Source organism: Rattus norvegicus, chromosome 3 (genome assembly GCF_021556685.1).
Source record: "Rattus norvegicus strain SHRSP/BbbUtx chromosome 3, alternate assembly SHRSP_T2T, whole genome shotgun sequence".
Lineage (NCBI taxonomy): Eukaryota > Metazoa > Chordata > Mammalia > Rodentia > Muridae > Rattus > Rattus norvegicus.
This window is the reverse complement of record NC_141536.1, coordinates 113,492,114-113,503,505: the sequence shown is the minus strand read 5'-3', so window position 1 is coordinate 113,503,505 and position 11,392 is coordinate 113,492,114. Positions and strand designations below refer to the sequence as shown.

Genomic DNA, 11,392 nt, shown 5'->3' with positions numbered 1-11,392 from the left:
TCCTTTTACCTTGGTGATAGCTGTCTTCAAAGATGACCTCAGGAGTTCACGACGTCTGGAACCGAAATCTTGTGAAATCCTCACCCTGAGCTGACACCAGCACCGGAACAGATGTGGACAGGTGTTGTGAAAGTGAGGAAGTGCCTCGCCAGAAGCCAGGTTGTGAAACCCTGCATCTGAGTCTCTGGATCACACACTTCGGGAGGGGCTGGTCTCTAAAGCAGCCTGATAGGGAGGCTCACGTGGAGAGAAGCTGAGGTTCCCATTCTATAGCCGACATCACTTTGCCAACCATGTGGATGAGCGCTCAGAGAGTGAATCCTCTCGTTTAGGGTTGAGCATTTCCAGATCTCCCCCGGCCCCTTGCACATCGTCCAGTGGTGTGTCTCTGTGTCGATTTCCATTGGCTGCAAGAAGAAGATTCTCTGATGAGGCCAGAACAAGGCATGGATCTACAGGCACAGCAACATGCTGTTAGGAGTCATTATTCCTACCTTCCTTTAGCAGGACAATCGCAGGAGGTTTCCCCCTAGGTCCATGACCTATCTAGTGTCTGTCAGGTACGGGTCCTATCTTTGTGCAGGGGCCATGCTAATCTTCTCCGCATGGTTCCAATTTTTATCGAGCGCACATGGGTCCTATCTCAAGGAGTGAGTTTTTGCTGAGTGGAAACCTGCTAGTTGGCCTTGCTGTTGCTCTGGTTCCCGGCTGGATCTGCTCAGTTCCCACTCTCCTGCCGGTCTCTCTTGCTCACTGGCTCTCATTGCACTGCAGTCAAGGTCCCCATGACATAAGAGGAAAAAGCCTGACTTCAATTTTCTTAGCCAGCTACTTGTTTGTCTTATTTTCCTTTGAGGCTGTGTGTGTGTGTGTGTTATCTGCATGTCTGTCTGTGTCCCATGTGCTTCTTGATGTCTCCAGAGGCCATAAGAGGGTATTGGACTCCTTGAGGCTGGAATTACAGATGGTTGGGAGCTGTCATGTGGATGCTGGGAGTTGAACCAAGGTCTCTGGGAGAGGAGTTAGTGCTCTTAACTGCTGAGCCTTGAGACTTTTTACTAAATGTTCTGTAACAATTGCCTCTAGCACCAATTTTCTCTCTTAGTGTTCTCTCTCTCTCTCTCTCTCTCTCTCTCTCTCTCTCTCTCTCTCTCTCTCTCTCTCTCTCTCTCCTCCCTTGCTCCCTTCCTCTCTCCTTTCTTCCTTAGAAAGGTTCTCATGTAGTCCAGGTTTGCCTTGAACTTCCTGTGTAGCTGAGGGTAGCTTTGAACTTCTGCTCTTCCTGCGTCTACCTCCTTCCTGCTTGCTTTAGAGGGAGATGCATTCAGGGTCTGGTTTTCCTCTTACTGACACAGTGCATTTCCTGTCTTCTTTGCACCACCCAAATAATTCCAGTTTAGGCACACAACCTCCTTCAGAACAATGGCGTAGACACTCTGAATCTGAGGCTCTTCATTCTTTTCTTTCTCCCCACTCGCTTCCTTCCACATTCCCTGTCAGTGCTCACCGGCACTCTTCCATGCCCCCGTTAGCCTCCCATTCTCTGTCATCCTTTGCAAAAGGGCCTGGTTGGTGCTCACTCTCTGCTGTCCTCACTTGATTTACCACAGTTCTCAGTGAAGAATTCTTTCTGGCTACTCACTGTCCAAGTCAAAGACCACATAGGCCCCTCAATTAAAACATTTTTATTTATAATTTTATTATTAATCTGTTGCTGATAGAAATGAAACTCAACAGGTCCCTAATAAGCAATTTGGAATGCACTAATAGACAGCAAAAGCCAGTGACACCAGGGCTGGGTGGTACAGAAAGAGAATCAAAGGAAACCAAACACAACAACACAACAGTAACAACAAAACACAAGACAACAACACAACAACAACAAACAGTGATACAACCGAAGGACACAAAATAAGGCTAATGTTAAAAGAAACACACACACACACACACACACACACACACACACACACACACACACACAAACTTCATGGGGTGGGGGAAGGGAGGCAACAATTTCACAACAGTGTTGGAAAGTGGGGAGGAAACGGGGCTTGCTAGGAATTTCAGGCCAGAAGCAAAACAAAGAACTCCCACAAAACTAAGCACCTCCCCCAAGGGGTGTAGTGGTGCATCTATGTAATCTCATTGTCCCAGGGGTGGAGGCAGAGAATTAGGAGTTCGAGATTACTCTTAGCCACACTGAGTTGACCGCCAGTCTGGGCTCCAGGAGACCTCACAAAAACAGACAAAGAAAACTGCAACTCACGCATCCTGCACGCAGATTATGGGGTCAGACCTGTGGGGTTCACAGGGGGCCCCCTGTATGTATTCAGAGACCTTCCGGTATTAGGTCATTATCTGCTATGTCATCTCTGGCTGGGTACTCAGATGTACAGGTAGAGACCTACAGTCTGTGCGACAGTGATGGAACTGTGGGAGCCAGGAGGGCAGAGACTCTCGGGGGCCGACCCCATCGGGACCCCCGCCCCTAGCCCGGGCTCAGGCAGCTGTAAAAGTAGCTCTGTCATCTGACTGACTCTGTCCTCTGACTGGTGAGGACCTCAGGGCTTGATGGAGAGGTGCCTGGCTCTCCAGCTTTGCCTCTGGCTGTGGTTGTAGAATTTCTGCGACTGGTAGGGTGCAAGGCTGAGCTAGGCTCAATAGGGCTGTGGACTACCCAGGCAAGGTTCTGCTCCTGCTTGTGCCTGAACACGAGGCACCAAGACTCAGTTTACTTTTCCTTCAGGCTGAGTCTGGAGGCCAGCACCTTGCACTCCGCTGGGCTGGGGGAGGACATCTTGAGACGTTTCTGTAATTCTGGATGCTGCTTTCAGCTGGACTAGTGGTCAGGGAGACTCAGGATTCAGGAGTCTGAATTTGATCTTTGGGAGCTTGTGATGGGAGGAAATATATTCCTACAAATTGTCTTCTGGCACCGTCGGGCATTCTGAAATTGGTGTTTTTAGGCACCAAACTCTTGCCTTCTGACTTCCCAAGCAATTTCCTCTTTCCAAGTAGAGAAACAAAGTCAACACTTGAATGCCGTGTCCCTCCTGGGCATTTTACCCACTTTGGGAGAAAATACTTGGTCTGCCTTCCTGTCAGGGCGATGCTTTGGCATCAAAGCATAGACTTTGATCTCAGATACTGGCTTACATCACCGTACACACTCTGTTCAAGGCCTGTTACGCCCAGTGAGCTATTTAACCTTCATAGTTCCCATCTTTCAAAGGAGGATATCATCTCGGTTACAATCTCCACTACAAGCGTAGTGGAAATCTTGAGTATTTGACACGGAGCATCTAGCACAATCTTGCTTTTGTGCTGAGTAAACCTGGCTCTGCAAAGGTACTCGTTACTGCTGTGACTGTACCAGGCTCAGCTAAAGTGCCACACCATGGAAACAGGCAAGCTCTCAACACAGGTCCAGCACAAGAAAGAGCACGTCTAGAAGAAACAGGACGCAGAATAGGGGGTTTCTCAGAGTGTTCTGGTCCGTTGTCAATTTTCTGTTTTCACTGTAGAATCTCCTAAAAAGGAATTTCTGATTTTTACTGGGTCCTCAGAGCATGTCTGTCTGAGGGAAGCTACCAGATTCTTCCAGCTCATGGGATCTATATCATAAGGTCTGTACTGTCACATACAGACATAGCCAATACAGTGTGCCCAAGACAGCTTGGCTGTGAAACCGCAGATAATTGGTTAAGACCGGTTAACATTTCAACTCTCCATAACTGCGGACGTGTGTTTAATCAATCTCGAATATTTAATACAGAACTGGCTCCCCCTTCATCGGAGATCTTTAATTACAATGCTCCCTGTTGGCCAAGCATTGCATTTTGAGTGTGTATCTGCTTTTGTCTCATGGCCTCTGGCATTAGGAAGGCTATTCTTAGGTAGAGATGAAGTTTAGGTAGGAAATACACAGTGCTCAGAAGAAAGAAATGGTTGGTAAAACCGTTGAGGAAGAAACTCCTGGGTCATGTCAAATTTATTTGCCACCATGATCCAGGTCTGAGTTTGTGTCTCGTGCATTTGACATAGCATTTACATATGATGTAATAGGGATGCGACGCCTGGAGTTAAGTTGGCCAAGAACAGTGTGGGATGTTAAAATACCAGCAGCAAATGAGGGAAATGGGCATTTTCATCACATGACAATGCCCTCGGGGCCAACGGGAGCGGAAGCTTCGAGCAGGGTTCTGACGACTGTGAGAATGATGGAAGAATGTCTGAAGACCGCTGTGCTGAGGCAGATCTACTGCTCCAGGGCTGGGGTGTGCGAGGGCTTTTAGGGGTATGGGTGGGAAGAGCTGATCGGCCATAACACAGCATCTAATTATTATTTGGGCGGGAAGCCAGAGCAGGACTTGTATGCGGAGTTCTGCAAGGCTGGCAGCAAGCTCTGTCCAAGGCTACTTCTCAGACAAAGCTAGCCACCTGTCTTCAGGGACACTCTCCAGATAGGGTCAGGCTAGAAAGGGAATCTTCCATTTTCCAATGGGCTCGGAAACCCATCTGGCCGTGGGGGACTATGATAGCAGGGTTCCCCTTAACAGCAGGGTTCTCCCATGGGAGGGCATTGAATCTTGGCCTTAGGGATTTCGGCAGTCCTCAGTTATGGTCAATTTAATCACATTCACGCCGTGCCGTTGTCCTCCATGTCTCAGCTCTCACGCCCCTCTTGCAATGTTACTTTAACAACACCATCTTTAATTTTCTAGTCCTTTCTTCATTTGTCAGTCTCTATTGTGGAACAAGATTTTTATTATGGGAGGAACTCTTATTTTACCATATAAAATATTATTCAAAAGCGTTTTGTTTTCTTTATAACATTTTTTGCATCAAAAATTCCATCTTATAAATAACTTTATAGCTCTTATTGTATAATAGTACGATGGTTACTTTCTGTCTTATCTGAACGTTTTTCCTCAATTAAGTATATAATAAAACAACACAGTGCACGAGTTCTAGACATGAGAGAAGCGGGTGGCTTATTAATGCAATATTTCTGTTCCCCCATATTTGCTCACACATGTCTTCTAAGCCACCATATTACCTGGAAGACTCATCTACTTTTTTTTTTTTTTAACCAAAGGCTGTCAACGCCAATGACCATTTCAGAATCATACTGGCCCCTGGCAGTGACATTCAGTTCTAGTTTATCCCTCTACAGTCACACCGAAATTGTCTCCCTTATTCAAACAAAGACAGAACACAGAAGGCAGCCTGACAGTCCACCAAACACCTCACATGTGTGCATGTGTGCCTTGGAACTTAATCCCGCCATTCTGGGAATGATATGGAAAATAAGCATGTCCAGTATTTGGCAAAGGGCTGGTCTAAACATCCCTTGGAATTAACCGCCTGCACTGCAGTGTTGGTCAGTTACTTTTGGGCATCCTTTAGGGCAATATCACCCATCTGAGGGCCAGTACTACAATTATAGTCAAATGGCAAAGATGAATGTGTGTATCATTTTCTTAAAAATCAACCCAGCTTTGCTGAATGTGAAAAACCCAATTTCAACCCCAAAGGTAGGACATTTTCAATGAAGGAAATGTGGTCTCATTAAGACGGTATCGAGTATGCAGCTGGGCAAATGTTTGGTTTGCGTGACTACATTGATGGAGCTGTGTGATGCTTTTATGCATGAGTTCATTATAATAGTTATTATTTTCCTTTTATTGAAAAAAATATTTTTTTCTGACATAATATAACAAGATCACGGTTTTCCCACTGTCTACTCCTCCCAGTTCCTCCCCACATCGCCTCCCATCCATTTACTTCCTTTCTGTCTCTCATTAGAAAACAAGCAGACTTCCAAGGGATAACAATACAAAATATAATAAGATAAAACTTAACATATTGGAATTGGAACAAACAAACAAACAAGCAGAAGGAAAAGAACTCAAGAAGGCACAAGAACCAGAGGCCACTGATTCACCCTCTCTGGAATCCCTTAGGAACACTAAACTGGAAGCCACAGTAAATAGCTAAGAACCTGGTGGGATCCATGACGGCCCCGTGCTTGCTGCCTCGGTCTCTGTGAGTTCATGTGAGCGTTGACCATGCTCATTTAGAGGTCCTCGTTCCCTTGGTGTCCTCTATCCACTCTGGCCCTTACACTCTTTCTGCCTCCTCTTCCACAGAGTTCCCTGAGCCCTGAGGGAGGGATTTGATGGAGTCATCCCATTTAGGGCTGAGTGTTCCAAGGTCTCTCTCTCACTCTCTGCATAATGTCTGACTGTGGTCTCTGTACGTGTTCCCATCTGCTGCAGGAAGAAGCCTCTCTGAAGCTGGCTGGTGTCATCAGGAGTCATTTTTATAAACACACTATGTGTCCAGTAAACCCGTACCTCATGTATCTGTAACCATGGAAAAGCACCATTATCCCATCACTTATTTCTTTTTGTTCTTTTATTGCCTTTTTAATGCCACACAGCATACAGCCACCTATTGCTTCTCCATCTTCCAAGATGTCTGAGTTTAAATCCCCTTTACCCCTTTCAGATCCTACAGATATTTATTTTCTTTTGTCTTCAGGATGACTATTTTTAATTTCCTCCATTTGCTCTCAGGTTTCACATATCATTTTTAAAAACAGGCGAGTAGTACTTCATTGTGTAAATATGCATTTTCTTCACCCGTTCTTCCGTTGCGGGACATCCATCCTACTAAAGGACACTTGCTCAATTATGTTCATTGCACTTTACTGATAATAGCCAGAAACTAGAAAAAACCTACATCTTTCAACAGAAGAATAGATAAAGGAAATGTGGTACTTTTACATAATGAAATATTACTTAGCTGTTAAAAAATGACATCATGATATTCTCAGGTAAATGGGTGGAACTAGAAACTAGGACACTTGAGCAGAACACTGAGAGCACAGGCATTAAGATTGACTCTTAATAAATGGGGTCTCATGAAACTGAAAAGCTTTTGTAAGACAATGGCCACTGTCAATAGGACAAAATGACAGCCTACAGAATGGGAAAAGATCTTCACTAACTCTACATCTAATAGAAGGTTAAGAGTCAAAATATTTAAAAAACTCAAGAAACTAGACATCAACAAACCAAGTATCCAGTTCTTTGGCTTTCCTTATTTCTTCTTTAAGGACCCCGGCCATCTTCATCTAATTGGTTTTAAGGTCTTTGTCCTTCTGCTATGGTGGAATATTCAGGGCCTTCTGCGGTAGGATAGCTGGTTTGTAGTGGAGACATATTGTCCTGGCTGTTACTGATTGTGTTCTGATGATGACATCTAAGCCTCTGGGTTTGGGATGATTATAGGTCTAGGTGCTGCTGATTTCTGAGTTGTTCTTTGCTGGGTGGGTATTTTGTTCCTTGGTTTCTGTTTCCGTTTTGGATTTTCAGAGAGTCTGAGGGTCAAGTATTGCCTGACTTAATGACCTATTTGGCTGATGTGTTCACAAGGGAATGTCTGCTGGTGTTGGAGTCTGGGATGCAGAAACAAATGGGACAGCTAGGAGGAATGGTCGGTGGGATCCACAGGAGACCTGGGCAGGAGGAAAGGGAAGTCTCAGCTGATGATCTGTTCATTACCAGGGAGGAGCTCGAGAGAATGGTTCTGGGGGGACACAGGGAGCTGAGAGGGTCTGCAGACAGCCTACCTGATCTTCTGGCAGGCGTGGCCTATGGTTGAGCAGTAGGTGGGGACTGGGATCCAAAAATGAGTAGGGGGGAGAGAGGCCAGGAGGAGGTGGTCTGTGGGATCCACAGGGAATGTGGGGTGGGGAGGTTGTGGCTGGAGTTCTGTGACAATGCTAGGGAGAAGCCTGAGGAATTGGGTCTGCGTGAACAGAGAGTTTAAATCCTTTTTAATTGAGTCAAAGAGGACTCAAATGCAGATGTGAAAGAAGTTGTGTGAATAAATACTGAAACTGGATACATCTGCTGCCTACATGATTCAGGACCTCATAGAGTCATTCTGATACACCAGACAGATACATCTGTACCACAGATTGTGCATCTGTGGCTCAGGGACCATTGAGGAAGTGGGGGAGCAGAAAGCTTGTAATGGCCAGAATAAGAGGAAGTCTGCTGTGACACAGTCTTCCCTAGAAATGGCTGCACAAAGAAGACCAGAACAACTGTAATATCAATGGGCATACAGCATGGAAGGGGCAAAATTTCACGGGGCCTTATCCCTAGGTAAAGAACACAGCTGATCATCAACAGCTGGGAAAAGCAGAGTTTGCCTTTCCCAAGGGTGAGCTCCCTTATTGATTGCCCAAGGTAGAGTGGCCAACCTTGAAACCATGTACATATAAACAATGAAAATGGAGTCAAATACACCACACACACACACACACACACACACACACACACACACACACACACACGAATAAAAAAAGCAATATGCAATAGATTGATGGTAAATCACTACTATAGGCTATACAATCAACAGATAGGATCTCACAAAATTCAAAACCAGCACAGCAAAAGAAGCTGTCAATACAGTGGATCTTTGACAGTGGCACATCTGTTAGAGGACCAGTATCTAGAATATAGAAAGAACCATAACAACAATAGTAAACAAATCACCAGGAAAAGAAACCAATTAAAAATGGGCAATGGAACTAAACAGAAACTTCTCGAAAGAAGACTATAAATGGCAGGAATGACTCTCCTTTTCATCCTTCTTGGTATCTCTGTGTTTTAAAGGTACTTAGAAAACATGTGGCCAGTGCTCAAAATCTGAGGTTTCAACACATCACTCCTCCCTATACTTCTCACCGTGATAGCAAATCTATGGAGAACCATGAAAGCTATGAAAGACCAGAAAATTACGTGGTAATCTTGTGTGTATGTCTTAATTGCTGGTCTATTGCCATGAAGAGACAATATGACCAAAGAAACTCTCTTCCTTACACTTTCAGAGGATTAGTTCAGTATCATCATGGCAAGGAGCACGGCGGCAAGCAGGCAGGCAGGTGCTGGAGAAGGAGCTGAGAGCTCATTTCTGATCAGAAAGTTACAGGTAGAGAGAGATGTGGGAAAACTTTGCTAGTTAAGGGTGAAGTATACCATTGACTCAATAACCTTGTGGGGCTCGGCATGTAATGGGGGGCTCCCTTTATTAGTAGAGCTTTTCTTTCTCTGATCTTTGGGGAATTAAAACCCCCCACATATATGCCTGAGGATGTCATGTAGCCACAATTAGATTACAGGATCAATTTCCTTTCTCATGATAAGACCCTATTCAGCCAGCACCCCGAGATTCCCGCAAGGCTTCCCTATGTTAATAAGGCATTTTGCTATCCTAAGCCCTCAGCCAATGACCTTTGCCTATCCTCAGTCCCCCAAAAGTTTATGAGGCTCAAATCACCCAAAAATAAAGTTAATTTGCCTCCTGATAGTCCCAGTCTGGTCATTCACTGTATGCACTCACAGGGCTTCCACCCCAGCCCCTGCTCATTGACTCTGTTCCCACTGCCCTCATGGGAGTAGGAAGACCCACAGTGAGGGGGCTAGACTGGCATGGCTTTTAAAACCTCAAAGCCCACTCACTCCCACTGACATACCTATTCCAGCAAAACCTCCCGATCTTTCCAAACAGTTCCACTAATTGGGAGCCAAGCATTCAAACATAGGAACCTATGGGAACCGTCCTCATTCAAACCACCACAACAAGCAGTCACTGTCTAGAGCAAGTGAGCATCACTGAAACGCCAGAATGGCTACTGTAAATCCTGAGGCAGGTACAGAGAGAGGTAGTCCTGTTTACCCGAGCTCCGGGATGGAGCAGGCATTGACAAAGCACTCAACAGGGTCAGGGTGTCTAGCAGCTGCTCCTTGTGTACACGGAAACATTGCACTTGCACCAATAGTTAGGCTTTATTAGTGAGAATTTAGCACTTGCTTAGAGACCCTTTATTATTATTATTTTTTGTCATAAAGTCTTATTTAAACATTTTATCTTTTCTTCCATTTTTATTAGATTGGGTATTTCTTATTTTCATTTCAAATGTTATTCCCTTTCCCGGTTTTCTGTCCATCAGTCCCCTAACTCCTCCCCCTCCCCTTCTGGGTGTTCCCCTCCTCCCCATTCCCCCTACCCCCAACAAGGCCCTTTAAAGTTACATCTGCAGTCCTTCACCTGGGCAGAACACTTCCTGATTGGATAGGAGGGTTCCTTTCCTTCCCGGGCTCTGCCCCAATGGCACTGAGATTCATAACAGTTTTATGTATGTCAGGTTTCAATTACGAAAACCTAAGAAAGGGGGCTGGAGAGATGACTCAGTGGTTAAGAGCACTGACTGCTCTTACAGAGGTCCTGAGTTCAATTCCCAGCAACCACATGGTGGCTCACAATCATCTGTAATATGATCTGATGCCCTCTTCTGGTGTGTCTGAAGACAGCTACAGTGTATTTACATATAATAAATAAATCTTTAAAGAAAAAGAAAACCGAATACCCTTGGCAGGGAAGGGAGAGGCAAAGATTAAAACAGAGACTGAAGGAACACCCATTCAGAGCCTGCCCCACATGTGGCCTATACATATACAGCCACCCAATTAGACAAGATGGATGAAGCAAAGAAGTGCAGACCGACAGGAGCCGGATGTAGATCGCTCCTGAGAGACACAGCCAGAATACAGCAAATACAGAGGCGAATGCCAGCAGCAAACCACTGAACTGAGAATAGGTCCCCTATTGAAGGAATCAGAGAAAGAACTGGAAGAGCTTGAAGGGGCTCGAGACCCCAAAAGTACAACAATGCCAAGCAACCAGAGCTTCCAGAGACTAAGCCACTACCTAAAGACTATACATGGACTGACCCTGGACTCTGACCCCATAGGTAGCAATGAATATCCTAGTAAGAGCACCAGTGGAAGGGGAAGCCCTGGGTCCTGCTAAGACTGAACCCCCAGTGAACTAGTCTATGGGGGGAGGGCGGCAATGGGGGGAGGGTTGGGAGGGGAACACCCATAAGGAAGGGGAGGGGGGAGGGGGATGTTTGCCCGGAAACCGGGAAAGGGAATAACACTCGAAATGTATATAAGAAATACTCAAGTTAATAAAAAAAAAAAAAAAGAAAAAGAAAACCTAAGAAAATATGTCTAAAAGGCTACAGACTCCTTGCCTAGTGGAAAACATATATTCATTTTTTTGCCAGGTAAAGTCCCTGTGAGAATCTGATTTCCAGTTTACCCCCATGTTCCTTTGAACTTTAAAGATGGTCTGCAGTATGCCTATTGAGCTTGTGACAAGTCAGTTGAAGCAGGACTTCCCAAGCCTTCCCCACTCAAATCCCATTCATCTGAGAAATTTTATACAGCTCCAGGCATGCCGGTATACAAAATGGCTATACTGATAACAGATTGTAAAGATGCTTAATTTAAATTCATAATGCATTTAA

At 45.2% G+C, this 11,392-nt stretch overlaps 1 pseudogene; it reads right to left on the bottom strand.

Moving 5' to 3' along the window:
- Positions 1-538: 538 nt before the first annotated feature.
- LOC120101972 (U6 spliceosomal RNA) lies at positions 539-637 on the bottom strand (annotated as a pseudogene).
- Between the last annotated feature and the right edge of the window lie 10,755 nt (positions 638-11,392).